This window comes from Hordeum vulgare, chromosome 6H (assembly GCF_904849725.1).
Source record: "Hordeum vulgare subsp. vulgare chromosome 6H, MorexV3_pseudomolecules_assembly, whole genome shotgun sequence".
NCBI classification, from domain to species: domain Eukaryota; kingdom Viridiplantae; phylum Streptophyta; class Magnoliopsida; order Poales; family Poaceae; genus Hordeum; species Hordeum vulgare.
Window position 1 is genome coordinate 253,115,301 of NC_058523.1, and position 10,000 is coordinate 253,125,300.

A 10,000-nucleotide genomic window follows, 5' to 3' on the forward strand; every position below is an offset into this window, starting at 1 on the left:
TAGCTGCCACCTCCCCTAGGCCTATATAAACCCCTCTCCACCGCCACCCCTCCCCACCGCCGCCACCTCACCCCGCCGCCGCCCTAGCCGCCGCCGCGAGCAGCGGCAGCAGCCCGAAAAGCTGCTGCACCTCGGCCTCACCAGGAGGAGGAGCCCTCCCCGAGCTCTCTCTTCACCGCCACCTCTTCCCCGCGGAGGAGGAACCACTCCCCCGCCGCCCGACGTCTCCACCGCCGGAGCTACTCCCTCCTCCCCGCCGGCCAACTCTCCTTCCACGGTGCAACACCCTCCAGCAAGAGGTAGCTAACTCCCTCTCTCTCCCTATTGGCATGCAACCCCTCCTAGCCATTAGATCCCATGCAATCCCATGCAATGGCTAGGATTAGAACACTAGTACCCCTTCGGTTTAGTCCAGAAAACCATTAGGTTCTTTTAGCCACTTATGCATTAACCGGATACCTTGTTAGCCTTAGGCCATTTGCTCGAAGTCACGAAACAAACGCCACCGCGGCTTGCCACGTGTCAGTACTAGTAGCAGCAGTTTTTTTCGGTTTTGACTGCAAAAACAGAAAGTTTCAATTTTGTTTTGGCTACAACTTTTTATCCCTACGTACAATGAAATTGATTCTTTCTCCAGTAGCTCAAAAATTTCCTTTAGTTTTTAAAAATATATAATTTGTCTATGTTTGAAGTTGTTTTATATAAGTTAGAGCAGATTTAGTTTAAACACTGTTTTGCTTATTCCAGGAGTTTGAAAAATGATATTGATTTGATTCTTTTTGCTACTGTTTTCTAGTGATAAAATCTTACTATGGTAGAATTTTCAGAATTTGTAAAGTATTTTTACTAGTGTTTTCAACAGAAACAAGTTTCTGCCTACCGGCGCGATAAATTCTTTTGCGTAGTCTTTTGCAAATCATTTGCATGTGATGTTATTTTTACTTGTGGCATGATTGAATTGCTTATGGTGTGCTTTGTGTTTGTATCGGTAGATCATCCGGAGTGCGAAGCGTGTTACTTAGAGATGCTCGAGCAGGACAACTATCATCAAGGCAAGTCATCTTTGATCATGTTATTTTTACATATGTTTTCGATGCATAGTTGATCACCTTCTTTGCCCAATTTGCATGCTGCCTAGGTACTTGGAAACTTTAGTGTAAGTTGTAGTATTCATGTGGTAGGAACACAACACCCCGATACTTGGCCCCGGGACGACAATGTTATATTCGCTATGCTTAAGTAGACGGGTTATCGGTTGAGTGTATACCACGAGTGATGCGATATTGATATAATAATCAAGACCGGACTAAGACAAGATTTTCAAGACCTCGGACGCAATGCAACACTGGGTGAAGGAAGGCTGATCGGCTCCCTGGAAAACCCAGTGGATGCCCGGGATGCTGGAGAGGCCATGTCATCCTGCGGAAAGCTTCACCCAGGCTCAAAGGGACGGACGGAGACTTCAAGACTCAAGGCTTACCTGCACAGCCACAAGTCATTATGGGCTCTGGCTTGGTTGGACAACACGGCGACTCTGGACAGGCGGTGCTAGCAGATGTAGACGAACGGTAGGAATGGATGGGCACCGACAGGGATTCAGAGGGACCCGTTGAAAGATCATGTTTTGATCATCCGGTCTTCAAACACCCTGAAGTGCGAGGACAAACCCGGAGGCGATCAAATCTTGTGGGGAACATGTGCAAAACTCTGCAGAGTACTGAACCTAATCGATTAGCCGTGTCCACGGTCATGGACAACTTGAGCCCAAGGCATTGAATTTCCCCTGAACTCTCGACACAACTTAATAATGATGTGGGTGTTAACAACTATTCGGGTACGAGAACTGGCTGGCGGAACCATCTCGTTAACAACAAACATCGTAGTAAATTTTGCTTTCAAACCCTTTTGTTGTAGGATAAAACTGGCTTTATGCAAAAACTTAGCTCCACCGGCCAAATATGCATGTAGAGGTAGTTGATTATTATTTTACCCCCTCTCTTGATGATTTGCCAGCATATTCAATATGCTGACCTACACGGCTGCAACGTATCATGTTGCAGAGTACTTTTCCGACCTGGAGTGAGGCTACGGTTCTACGCTCAGCGACATGCCCTTGGAGTCGGATGGACTCGCCTACCTGATGCTTCCGCTTAGTCTTCGTTAGATAATCTCATGAGTTGGCCTTCAACCCCTTTATTGTACTCCTTTATTGTAATAAAGTACTCTTTATGAGATTTCGATTAATAAAGCTGTGTGATTGCACTCTTGAATATATACATTATGTACTGTGTGTGTACCAGCATGATCTTGGGATGGTACAGAAACACCAGAGGCTTGACTTGTTGAGTCGGGTCGCTACAGAAATGGTATTCAGAGCACACGCTGACCTTAGGACGTAACCTCTAGGATTGGAAAAGCCTTAGGAAGAAAACTATTTTCTCTTATATCTTCTATTTCCTCTTCTGATCATTTCTGACTTCTCTCCGATTTTCCAATATTTAGATGGCCACCTTCGTCCCTGTTAAGTTCACGGAGTTTTGCCAGCCCGACACCACTATGCCGTTCGGAAAAGAGCTGGTGCAGATCACCAAGGATTTGAGGATTGCTCTACCGACTATCACAGGGAAGCCAACTTCGTCTTTCCCGGAGGATTCACGCTACAGGATCGAGGTGCATATTCCCGGAAGGACATTCGAACCGCGCACTGAGCCGATGGATTTCAAGTTCATCGCACCCAACTGGATTCTCGGAAGGGACATGGCGATCCATTGTGCACTCGGACGTATCAAGGATGAATACAAAGGCTGCCCTATTTCTCCAGACCTATTCGTTGTATCCCGGAGAAATGAAGACGGAGACATCATCTCAAGCAAGACCAATGACGCTCTCTTGTCTTATGCCCAGACCTTAGAGAAGCACAGCGGAACTCTGGAGTATCACGCGATCAAGGACGCCAGGAAGATCAAGCAACTGTCACTCCGCGAGCTTGAGCTTGAAGATGCAGCCCGGGAAGCCCACTATGAGCATGAGCTGGAAGTGAAGGATTTTCTGGAGCGGATCGAGAAGCTGAAGACTCGAGTTGCATACCTCGAGGAGGAACTGGACATGGGCGAGAACCTTCATCCCGAAGGAGAGGTAGCCCCAGTGATCAGCAACGACGAGGATTATGAAGAAAGCTCCACCGAAGGACCCGACACCATGCTATTATGAGGAGGACACTTAGACCAGACCACCAAATTTACTTTATCGTTTTACGTGTTAGGCCGATGTTTAGGATTATCGAATTTTGTATCCCCGTATGAACCTTTGTGATGATTGAATAAAATGTGTGGTGTGATATTTGTGTGTTGCATTCATATGGGTAGTGTAATTCCTCTTAGACCATTGTTCTATGCTAATCTCAGCCCTCTACAAACATCAGATGCCTCCGAGACGCGCCCCTGAGTCCAACTTTCTGCCGGAACTCACTCAGTTGATCCAGCAACAAAACACCCTGATGCAGCTGATCATCCAGAACCAGAACAACAACAACCGTCCCCCACCCCAGGCTGACAATCTCACCCGTTTTCTGAGGTTGAACCCTCCAACTTTCTCCAGCAGCATTGAGCCAATTGTGGCAGATGATTGGCTCCGCAAGATGGAGCATAAACTTATCACTGCTGGTTGTACTGAAGCCGAGAAGGTGCGTTTTGCCGCGCATCAACTTGAAGGCCCTGCAGCTGCTTGGTGGGAGAACTACACCACCACTTATCCCATTGCTGGAGTCACTTGGGAGCAATTCAAGCAAGCCTTCCGCACCGCGGATGTCTCAGCTGGTGCAATGAGTCTGAAGAAGCGTGAGTTTCGCAACTTACGCCAGGGGAATCGCACTGTGGCCCAGTACGTTGATGAATTCAGCATGCTCGCCCGTTATGCACCTGGAGATGTGGCCGATGATGCGGCCAAGCACGAGAAGTTCTTGGAAGGACTGAATGATGAGCTCAGCATTCAGTTGACGGTAGCCACCTTCAACAACTACCAGGAGCTGGTTGATAAGGACCTCATCTTGGAGGGGAAACATCAGCAGATGGAGAACCGCAAGCGAAAGTATGGGGTTGGAAAGTTCAACTCCGACACTCAGCAGAAGCCTCGCTACACCCCTTATCCAGGGAATGCCGGGACTGGATCCGGTAAGTTTGGAGGACACGTTCAGCATAACCACCCTGTGCACAACCATGGAGGCCACAACCATGGAGGAAATGGGAATCACCGCAACAACAACAACTTCGAGAATGGCGGTACTGGCACTCAGCAGCAGTCAGCTCCAGCTCAGAAGGATCTGAATCACATCACTTGCTTCAAGTGTCAGAAGAAGGGACAGTATGCCACTGATTGTCCCCAGAACAAGCAGGGAAATGGAAACGGCAACGGCAACGGCAACGGCATCTCTGCAGCAAAGAAGCCCAATCCTTTTCCTCGAGCTTAGGTGAACCACATTGATGTGGAAGAAGTCTATGATCACCCCGATACTGTGGTTGGTAAGTTTTTGCTAAATTCACATCCAGTATTGGTACTTTTTGATTCTGGTGCAACGCATTCATTCATATCAAGGGTAGTTGTGCAAAAGTATAGTTTGCCAACTAGAACCCTCAGCCAACCTATTAAGGTCAGTTCCCCAGGAGGCATGATGACAGCCGGGATAGGATGCCATGCTTTGAGTCTCAACATCGGGAACCATAATTTTCCCACCGACCTCATCGTATTAGAGTCCCAGGGATTGGATGTAATCCTAGGCATGGATTGGATGGCCAAGTATGAAGGTAATATCGACTGTGCCCTTAAGTCTATTTTGCTCACCACCCCTGAGCAGAAGCGGATTAAGTACGTGTCTCAGCGCCCGACACGGAGTATGCGAGTAAACTCTCTCACGGGAGTAGTCCAGGAGGAGGTACCGATCGTACAGGAGTATCCAGATGTATTTCCGAAGGAATTGCCGGGCATGCCACCCGATAGAGAGATTGAGTTTTTGATTGAGCTATTACCCGGAACAGCACCGATATCCAAGAGACCTTATCGGATGCCCGCTAACGACTTGATAGAAATCAAGAAGCAAATTAAAGAGTTATTGGACAAAGGGTATATTCGCCCATGTTCTTCACCTTGGGAGCCCCAGTGCTCTTGGTTGAAAAGAAGGAGAAGTCCCTGAGAATGGTTGTCGATTATCGTGCATTGAACGATGTGACCATCAAGAACAAGTACCCCTTGCCGATGATCAATGATGTGTTTGATCAGTTAGTTGGAGCTCGCATATTCTCAAAGATCGATCTTCGATCCGGGTATCATCAGTTGAAGATTCGTGAACAAGATATACTCAAGACAGCCTTTACCACTCGGTACGGCTTGTATGAGTACACGGTCATGTCATTTGGACTAACTAATGCTCCGGCATATTTTATGAATCTGATGAACAAGGTATTTATGGAGTACTTGGACAAGTTTGTCGTGGTGTTCATCGATGACATACTGATATTCTCCAAGAACGAAGAGGAACACAAGGAACATCTGCGTTTAGTTCTGGAGAAGCTTCGAGAACATAAGTTATATGCAAAGTTCAGCAAATGTGAGTTTTGGTTGAAGGAAGTCGGATTTCTCGGACACGTCATCTCAGGACAAGGAATAGCAGTGGACCCTGCCAAGGTCGCAGCAGTCACCGAATGGGTAGCACCCACTTCAGTCAAGGAGATCCGCAGTTTCCTCGGACTTGCCGGATATTACTGGAGGTTCATTGAGAATTTCTCAAAGATTGCCAAGCCCATGACAGAGTTATTGAAGAAGGAATCCAAGTATGTTTGGACTGAGGAATGTGAAACCAGTTTTCAAGAGCTGAAGAAACGTCTTGTTACAGCCCCAGTGCTGATATTGCCGAACATTCAGAAAGATTTCCAGGTTTACTGTGACGATTCTCGTCAAGGACTCGGAGGAGTGCTCATGCAAGAAGGCAATGTTGTTGCCTATGCATCCAGACAGCTCAGACCTCATGAGTTGAATTATGCCACACATGACTTGGAACTAGCAGCCGTAGTGCACGCTCTCAAGACCTGGAGACATTTCCTAATCAGAAATAGTTGTGATGTTTACACTGATCACAAGAGCCTGAAATATATCTTCACGCAAAAGGAATTGAACCTCAGACAGAGGCGATGGCTAGAGTTGATCAAGGACTATGACATGAGATTGCATTATCACCCAGGCAAGGCAAATGTTGTAGCTGATGCGTTGAGCCGCAAGAGTTATGTGAACACGCTCACAGCGGGAGGATTACCCCAGGAGTTAGTCGATGATCTCCGAGAACTCAAACTGGAGATAGTTCCAAGAGGATTTGTTGCCACCTTGAAAATTCAGTCTACTTTGACGGAAAAGATCCGTGAAGCACAGAAAGCTGACAAAGAGATAGCCGAGATTAAGCAGAAAATGGAAGACGAGAAAGCTAAAGGTTTTCGTGAGGATGAACACGGGACTTTATGGTTTGAGGATCGCATCTATGTGCCCAATGATCCCGAACTCAGGAAGTTGATACTTCAGGAGGCTCATGATTCCGCGTACTCGATACACCCCGGTAACACCAAGATGTATCTGGATCTGAAAGAAAGTTTCTGGTGGACAGGATTGAAGAAAGACATTGCCGAGTGTGTAGCTATATGCGATGTTTGTCAGCGAGTAAAAGCCGAGCATAAGAAGCCAGCAGGTTTGCTCCAACCTCTGACGATACCCGAATGGAAATGGGAAAAGCTTGGTATGGACTTCATCACAGGATTACCTCGGACCTGTTCTGGCTATGATTCTATTTGGGTTGTGGTCGATCGTTTGACCAAGGTAGCTCACTTCATTCCAGTGAAGACTACCTACACGAGTGCCAAGCTGGCCAAGATTTATATGACGAGGATCGTATGTCTGCACGGAGTTCCGAAGAGCATTGTGTCCGATAGAGGGACTCAGTTCACATCGAAATTTTGGCACCAACTGCATGAAACCTTGGGAACAAGATTGGAGTTCAGCACAACATTTCACCCGCAGACAAATGGACAGACCGAGAGAGTTAATCAGATTCTGGAGGACATGTTGAGAGCTTGCGCACTAGACTATGGGTCTAGTTGGGATGACAATTTACCGTATGCCGAGTTCTCGTACAACAACAGCTACCAGACCAGTCTGAAGATGGCCCCTTTCGAAGCTCTATACGGAAGGAGGAGCAGAACACCGTTGATGTGGGATGGAGTTGGAGACCGACAACTTTTTGGTCCCGATCTTATCCGAGATTCTGAAGAGAAGGTCAAGCTTATTCGTGACCGACTCAAGATAGCTCAGTCCAGGCAGAAGAGTTATGCCGATAACAAACGCAAGGAAGTAACATACAAAGTTGGAGATCGAGCATATCTTCGGGTGTCTCCACTTCGAGGAATCAAGAGATTCAGAGTGAAAGGAAAATTAGCCCCACGTTTCATTGGCCCCTACAAAATTCTTGAACGTAGAGGCGAAGTTGCATACAAACTGGAACTGCCGGAAGGATTGTCCGGAGTTCATGATGTCTTCCATGTTTCCCAGTTGAAGAAATGCCATGCTGAGATGGCCGATGTTCCGTTGAGAGATAAAGTGCCCCTAGAGGCCATACAGCTTGACAGCGATCTGACGTATGAGGAGAAACCCGTCCGGATTCTCGAGACCGCCAACAGAGTTACCCGCAGCAAGATCATCAAGTTCTGCAAGGTGTTGTGGAGCCACCACACCGAGGAAGAAGCCACCTAGGAACGAGAAGAGGATCTTCGTCGAGACCACCCGCACCTATTTTCCAGCCAACCCGAATCTCGAGGGCGAGATTCATCTTAAGGTTGGTAGGTTTGTAACATCCCAATTTTTGTAAATTCGGATGTTAATAGATCATTCATATGCATCTCATATTTTATGCATCATTGTGTTCTTCTGAAAATTTTATCATTATGTGACTGCGGGCAATTTATCGGAGTGGAGATAATATGACTTCTCCCCTGTGAGTTAAAGTCACCATTTTGGTTTTGCAAATTTTCTAAACTCCGAAGTATTTTTTTGTTGAGTTTTTCGATCGAGTTGTGTGACCTATTGCATAAAACTTTTTTTTAAAAGTGGCATTAGGTGGAACTAGGGTTCCTATATATTATATATATATATTAGTAGTATATTTTTTCTGTCTTGTTTTTCTCCTAGTATTCTAGTGCATATATGTATATTAGCACCTATTTTTTTTCTAGTATTTTGTTAGCTAGGAAAATATATTTTTTCTGTTTTGTTTTTTTTCTTTTTTTTGTTGCTGCTATTTGTTTGTTTTTTCAAAAAAAAAAGGAAAACCTGCCAGGCCGAGCCAAGTGGCTCAGCCCAGCCGCCACCAAGGGCACCCTTGCCCACATGCACGCACCAGCGCATGCAAGCCTACAGCCATGCATGCACCACCGCCTCCATCTTCTCTCTCTCTCCCCACGTACTTCTCTCTTTTATCTCCTCTCTCTCTCCCAGCGCCTCCCTCTCCTTCCTTAACTCTCTCTCCCTTCTCTCCCCCACGCGAGCTCTCCCTCTCTTTCCTTTTATCTTCAAGACCGCAGCTTCCTCCCAGCTTCCTCTCTTCTCCCTTCATTTCCTTCCACCCCGTGCACTCTCCTCCTTCCTTCTTTCTCCTCCCTCTCTTTCCTTCCTACAGGAACCGTGATTTCTTTCTTTTATTCTCCCTCCCCTTCCATAGCTGCCACCTCCCCTAGGCCTATATAAACCCCTCTCCACCGCCACCCCTCCCCAACCCTAGCCGCCGCCACTTCACCCCGCCGCCGCCACCTCACCCCGCCGCCGCCCTAGCCGCCGCCGCGAGCAGCGGCAGCAGCCCGAAAAGCTGCTGCACCTCGGCCTCGCCAGGAGGAGGAGCCCTCCCCGAGCTCTCTCTTCACCGCCACCTCTTCCCCGCGGAGGAGGAACCACTCCCCCGCCGCCCGACGTCTCCACCGCCGGAGCTACTCCCTCCTCCCCGCCGGCCAACTCTCCTTCCACGGTGCAACACCCTCCAGCAACAGGTAGCTAACTCCCTCTCTCTCTCTATTGGCATGCAACCCCTCCTAGCCATTAGATCCCATGCAATCCCATGCAATGGCTAGGATTAGAACACTAGTACCCCTTCGGTTTATTCCTGAAAACCATTAGGTTCTTTTAGCCACTTATGCATTAACCGGCGACCTTGTTAGCCTTAGGCCATTTGCTCGAAGTCACGAAACAAACGCCATCGCAGCTTGCCACGTGTCAGTACTAGTAGCAGCAGTTTTTTTCGGTTTTGACTGCAAAAACAGAAAGTTTCAATTTTGTTTTGGCCACAACTTTTTATTCCTACATACAATGACATTGATTCTTTCTCCAGTAGCTCAAAAATTTCCTGTAGTTTTTAAAAATATATAATTTGTCTATATTTGAATTGTTTTTATATAAGTTAGAGCAGATTTAGTTGAAACACTGTTTTGCTTATTCCAGGAGTTTGAAAAATGATATTGATTTGATTCTTTTTGCTACTGTTTTATAGCGATAAAATATTACTGTGGTAGAATTTTCAGAATTTGTAAAGTATGTTTACTGGTGTTTTCAACAGAAACAAGTTTCTGCCTACTGGCGGGCGATAAATTCTTTTGCGTAGTCTTTTGCAAATCATTTGCATGTGATGTTATTTTTACTTGTGGCATGATTGAATTGCTTATGGTGTGCTTTGTGTTTGTATCGGTAGATCATCCGGAGTGCGAAGCGTGTTACTTAGAGACGCTCGAGCAGGACAACTATCATCAAGGCAAGTCATCTTTGATCATGTTATTTTTACCTATGTTTTCGATGCATAGTAGATCACCTTCTTTGCCCAATTTGCATGCTGCCTAGGTACTTGGAAACTTTAGTGTAAGTTGTAGTATTCATGTGGTAGGAACACAACACCCCGATACTTGGCCCCGGGACGACAATGTTATATTCG